Genomic DNA, 6,643 nt, shown 5'->3' with positions numbered 1-6,643 from the left:
CAACAGATGTCACCAAGACTCTTTGTCCAGCATGGAAAAGAAGGATTTTCCCCCTCCTTCAGACCTCCTTATCACTTGCTCAGAGGCTTAGGTAAGAATTATTTGGGTTCTCCATGCATAATAATCTGCTGCAGGAATCCTGGAGGTACTTGGGTGTTCTGGTGATAGGAGCCCCACGAGCACCATTGATGGATTAGTGATAATGTGAAGGGTTTTCTTATATTAGCCATCAGTTTGCTAATGAATATTAAGAGACAGTTGTCATATGAGCATCTCTGCCCTTTGGAGCTGGTGGCAAACTTCACACCTTCAGCTCTCCTAATAAGACAGTATTTCATCCTGCTCAAGTGCTTATTATAGCTAGTCTGATAGGTACTGTAAGATCTCATTATTTATCTATATGCTTTATTTTGGGTAGATAATAGAAAAAATTGTCTAGAAGGGCAGCAATTTATTCCTACCATTTAAGAATAAAAGTGTGATTTTAACTTATTCCTGTCTGTGGACTCCTGAATGAAGGTTTCCAGTGGGAGTAAAGATCTCTTTATTTTGTGGCCTGTTACAGACCTCAGTTCTCAACCCGTGGATAGACTGGAGACCACGAGGACAGGAGAAGGAACTGGCTGTGGTGTTTCTGTAGGATTCCTAATGCCTCACTAAACCCACAGGGTTTCACTAACTGCTGCCCCATGGTGGCATCAGAGGGGGTCAGCAAAAATAGCTGTTCTTGGTGTCAGTCTGAGGAGAAGCCATCTTTTCTGTCCCCTCTATCCCTTCTATTTAACCACAGCCACATGCCAGGCACCTTCTCCCTCCCGGAGATGCATCCATTTATTGGTCCTGCTATGGACACTGCAGTTCATCCTCTGCTTTTCCCACCCCTCTCTGGCACGTCCCCGGGGATCTCCAGATGGGGCTCAGCTGCTGCCCTTCTCCATATGCACAGCCTCTTCCTCAGGCCCTTTCTGCCTGGCTGTGATGGGAAGGGAGCTGCAATTCCCTGTGCTGCCCCATCCTCCAGCAAAGCCCCGGTAATCCTGCATCCAGGGGCCGTTTAGTCCTGTCTGCCTGGTTTGTGCCTCTGCCACTGAAGGGTCCTAATTTGGTGTCATGTTGAGAGCAGACCAGAAGGCACGGCAGGGCTCCCGAGGGTTGGGGTCTGCTCCTGATTTTACAACCATGCAAAGTGTGAGCTTGGGAAAGGGTATTGGTTAAAACCAAGCACCCACCGGTCGTGTTGTTGCTCTACATCTGCTTTCCTGGCGTAAGATTCTAATTTTATTGTGTTGACAAAACTGAAGCTATTTAGGCACAAAGACTTTGAGCTCCTCTGACCTTCTGAGTCTCTAGCAGAGCAAGGAACCTTTTGCTCAGGAAAAAGACATCTTTAGACCCTCTGTACCTACGTGACTTCTGCCTGAGCTTCTGATAATGGAGTAACATGTCCCAAATCTCATTCTTCTCATGAAAATGCAGGTTGTGTTACCAAAAGCAGATACCACAATGGTTGATTTCTTTACTTCTTCCTCTAAGGAGCTTGCACAAGAAATCTCAGGCTGGGAAAAAATAGGTCCCACCATCCTCTTCTGGGGTAACAAAAAGGCAAAACCCACTCTTTTCCAGGGGTTTTTGTCTTGGACTGGGAGGGAAAAACACATGCCTCCCCCTCATGCTGGTGATGGTGGATGTAGCCATGGGATGTGTGTAATATAATTACACTGCCCTGTGATAAACCACGCTTAACTCAGCTCCGTTCTTCCCACTAATCCACCTCCAGTGGGATTTCTCCTGACGCCGCAGACTCTGCAGGCTTCAAGAGTGGTCTTTGTGAAAGCAACACCAAACCAGCAACCTGCCACTGTCTGGGGGCTGTTCTTTCCCCCAGGAAAAAGCACACCCTGGCTCATTCCTCTGCCCGCAGCCCAGCAAACATTACTCACTCTCGTGCTTGTCTCAGCCCTGATGCTCTGGGGAGTCCAGCCCCCATGTGCCATCAGGGCTCAGACCTGCAGATTTACACCCTCAGCCTCTTCCGTGGAGTTCTCTGGATTTATAAAAGGGCAGGAGGTGACCTGCAGAATTTAACAATGGGTGCTAACCTCGACTGTAACCAAATTAGGCTGGAGCACTGGCTGTTGTATCGGGAAACTGCCTAGAAAATAACATTAATTCCTTTTCTTGCATTAACTTTTTTTTTTTTTTTTTCAATGATTCAGGGTGTGTTATGGCTGTGTCTGTGCTGGGGAGGGATCAGCAGGACAACAGGAGTTCCTGGCCCAGATGGCCTCCATCCTTTTCTATCACCTAGCTGAAACCAGAGGAGTTTTTAAGTGAGAACAAATGATTTTAGGCCCTCCTCATGCTGCCACTCTTCAGCTATGTTTGAAAATGTTATCCCGAATGCCTGATATGGCTGTAACATGTTTTAACTTCCATGTGACTAAATGCTGGGCTCTTGCAGGTCTGCAGCACATCTCCTGGTTTGCCTGGCTGAAAAGCAAATCTATATGTGCATTTGCACACCAGAGCTGGGCTAGGATCCCACCAGCCAGCCAGTTCATTCCCTGCGCAGACAGGTTCTTACTGTATCTCTTTCCAGACAGGAAAGCCCTTGTGACTGAGATGGTAAAAATAACAAATGTGTCTTCATGCCTTCAGTAAGATGGGCCATGGGTGGGCACAGCCTGGCTTTTAAAGGGTTAAGGAGGCTGTGTCCTTGGTGACATGCAATTTATGATCTTGTGAATCCTTTTTTAATTATTTTGCTGTGACAGAGGTGGAAATATCCAACTTCAAACGACTGGCTTTATTGATATGCTGCTATTTGTGCCTCTGTGGAGGAACAATCCCATAAAAGCAATAAATTAGAAAAACCCCTTTTCTCATCAGAGAGAGAGATACTTTCTGGCTGGGAGCAAGAGACCTGGTGCAAAGGCATTTCAGCTCCACGAAGGGGCTCCCTGTGATCTGTGGTGAAAAGCCCTTTCTTACTGAGCAGGCACATTTAGTGCACCCAACTACTCAGCTGCACATCCTCCCTCCAAGTCAGGCCAGGCTCATTGCACATGGCTGGAGTTTGGAATTTTTGTCTGCGTTCATGGATGTTGGCTGAACATCTGTAAAATGTTTATGGCTTTGTGGCTGCTCACATTGGTTAGTTATTTACCGTATTTGCTCTGAGAGGATGATCAGAAAGCACATTTTAGGACAGAAAAAAGGGATTTCAAAGTACAATTAACTGATGCTGCTTTAGAGGAGCTGATTGAGGCCAAAATGGCTGTGTTAATTTGCAGACATGAATGACCAGTTTTCACCACAGAGAACGCAACAAAATCCATCTCATTAATTCAGATGAGAGCAAATATGACATTGGGTTTTTTTTTTTTTTTTTTTTTTTAGTGTAAACAGTTGCCCATAACAGAGATGTACAGGCCTGGCCACAGGAGTACCCGGGCGCTGCCATACAAACACCAGCAGTTATGAAATGATTTGTGCTTCCAGCTGCATTTGGCAGGTGCCAGAGCTGAGCTGGGCTCTGCCAGCATGTGTGGAGTGAACATTGCCTTGGGTCTGACCAGTCAGTGGCATGTGAGCGAGCCTCTTCCCCTCTCTTTGGACAGGCACAGCCTGATGTGGAGCAAAAAACACACGTAGACTCACCCTGGGCCCCAGGGATGATCACCAACCTGACCCCTGCTAGCACAAAGGAATTGCAAAGTATGGAGAAATTGATTCCCTGCTCGTCCTGGTCAAATCCCCTGCCTGTAACTGCAGCTATGGTCTCCTCAGTCCCTGCCCTAGAAGGAGAGGGAGACTTCACCCTTCAAATGCAGGCTGAGCTCACACATTTTTAACAAAAGTCAAGCATCTGCCCCAGGTCTTGTCTTTGCCAAAGGGGAGACAGCAGTGTACCTCAAGCTGTAGTCTCTAATCTGTTTTTGTTCAGAGGATCTGCAAAATACCTGCTCTTCTTGTACCAGTGGAAAATTTTACCAGACCCCAGAACCCCACTTATTTCAGAAGCTGGCCTTTGGTAACAACTTTTTCTGGCACCCAGCCTGGCCCAGGTCTGAATTGATGATCTCAAGGTTAAATTGCCCCAAATTCCATCATTATTCCCTGGAAACACCCAAGAAGCAGAAGACAGGGCCTGATTCTTTTTTGCGCCCTGGCATAAATCAGGAATGCCTCCGCTGAAGTCCCAGGCACTTCAAACACTAGTAGTGGTACAAGAGAAAGCTGATTTGGTCTCTGAGTTTTACCTGCTGTTGATCTAATCCCAAAATGCTGCAGGAAATGGGATATTGCTTCTGACTTACACAGATGCTGGATCAAGCCTACGGTGATTAACATTCAACACCTGTGCTTCAATCAAGGTACTTTTCTGTAGTAACATCATTTATGTTGAAACTTCTTCTCCTTCAGTCACTGATCTTCAGGCTTATCTGCCTTAGCCTGGTGTAAATCCAGGGTAACGCTGTTCTTATTGGAGTTATTCCTGATCAGCACTGGTTTAAATGAAATCTGAATGTGACCCACAGATGACATGGTTTCAGGGCCCTGGGTTATATGTCCCCTCATCCAATCTGACCAGCACAAAGGATGAGAAACCATTGCATTTTCATTACTTGATGTTGTAAAATTTACTGTGGAGTGGGGTCTTCCACATTCCCTGCTTACAGACAGTGTTTTCATGGGTGTGGAACCACCTACCTCTGCACCAGCCCATCCTCAGGGTTTGTCCTCCAAATCCATAAAACTTCCAGGCTTGACACATGCTGTGCTGTGAAAGGCTGAACAGAGCCAGTCCAAGGGGTGGAGAACATTTCCCATCCAGGGAGAAAGGGACCAGACAGGAAAACAATCCTGGCTTTGGGAAACCCTATCTGCTGGCAGATGGAGCTGATCATCCGTGTGGGCAGCCCATCCTCTAGATAAGGGGATTTTCCCCCGACCCCCATAAAATCCCTTTCATGATCTACAGCCCAACTTCATCCTTTGTTCACACCCCATCAGAACCAGGGCTTTCAGGTTGGACTGGGCACCCAACAACGTGGTGTCTGCCAGCTCAGAGCCCACCCAGGACGGATTTTCAGAGGCCATTTCCAACAGCACCTTGCCATGTCCCTGGGAAAGACGAAGTACCCCCAGGGAAGAACAGCAGGGGATTAAACCCCCTGCAGAGCTGGGGCAAACAACCCTGGTGCAAAATGATCTTTTGCTCCTGCTGGATCACATCTTGAAGGTAACTAGTGAGGCCAAGCAAGGAGAAACCAACGTCTGCCACCTCCAAGGGCCCCCTGGGCATGTTCACAACTCCAACCTTGCGACCCCTCAGGAAGTCATCCCACTAGAGGGCACTGGGAGTTGATTTTCCATTCCCTTCTCTTAGTTGCTCCTCTTTATTTGAGTTTCTCCTTGCTTAGCGTTCTCCCCACCTCTCCCTCCTCTTTGCTGGCCAGCTCAGACTGTTTAAATTGGAAATTATTTGTATTACTGTCTGTAAATAATAGATGAGGGAGTGAAGTGGAGTTGGTGTCCCTTCCATAAACTCCTCCTCACTTTAATTAGTGCGAAACAGCCTGGTGAGAATGCGAGCTGCCTTGATGCTGGTAATTAAAATTGAAACCACTGAAAAGCTGCTCTATTTTTTATCGGAGCTGCTGTTCGGAGCCGGGAGCCTGCGGACGGCTCTGCAGTAAAGAGTGATAATGAAGGTGTGAATTCCCGGAGGGAGGAGGGGCAGCTGTAGCGATGGCTGAACTTACACCAGATGAAAATGCAGGAGCAATTAGAGGTGGCTGTGTACAAGCTGGGCATCGGAGATTAGTTGGCACCTTGGGAACATGGCAGGGAGGGACAGGGAAGGGGGAGATTTTTTTTTTTCTTTCATTTTGAAAAAAAAGTATTAATAACAACAACAACAACAACAAAAGGGGTGGTAACTTAAAATAAAGACAAACCTGCGCAGTGTGCCTGCCTGAGCAAGGGATGGGAGGGATGCTGGAAGATGGGGCTGCAGTACAGAGCATGTGGGGTTGGAGACAACGGGGTATCTTGCATTGGGAAACAGCAGCATTGATCACACTGGGTTTTTCAGGAGCTCCCCAGCTGCCCTTGCAGGAAAGGCACGGGCTTGCTGCCATCCCCAGGTGTGCTGCTCCTGAATGTGCATCTGAATATCTCTGCATACCCTCTGTGTGCCCAGGAACTGAACCAAAGCCGAGTGGTGACCACTGAAGGCTTCTTCTCATCTTCTGTAAGGCTTTGGGTCAGACCCCACCCCTGAAAAATGGTAACTGTTAACTTGAGTATCCACGAGTGATGGAAGATGGAAGGCACAGAGTGCTTAGTTCTTAGCCGAAGTGGAGTTTGGGAAGAGTTGCTCTAAGTAATCAGATGTGGTTATTAATTGCTTCCTGCTCTGACACGTTCCTCTGAGTGTGTGCTCTACCAAACAGTTGATAGTGTCTGCTGGGCAGCAGAAAATATGTGAGATAATATATTGTGTATACATTCTCTGTCTATGGTAAGAGCTGTAAACCTGCAAAATCTTCTTCCGGCTACAGCCACGCTGCAAGGAAAACACTCTCTGAACAAAAGCACGTGAGACAGAGGCACCTTGGGGGAAGAGAAGCTCCTC

This window comes from Chamaea fasciata, unplaced genomic scaffold (assembly GCF_029207755.1).
Source record: "Chamaea fasciata isolate MVZ Bird 193981 ecotype frontalis unplaced genomic scaffold, bChaFas1.0.hap1 SCAF_16, whole genome shotgun sequence".
Taxonomy (NCBI): domain Eukaryota; kingdom Metazoa; phylum Chordata; class Aves; order Passeriformes; family Sylviidae; genus Chamaea; species Chamaea fasciata.
This window is presented reverse-complemented; position numbering follows the sequence as displayed.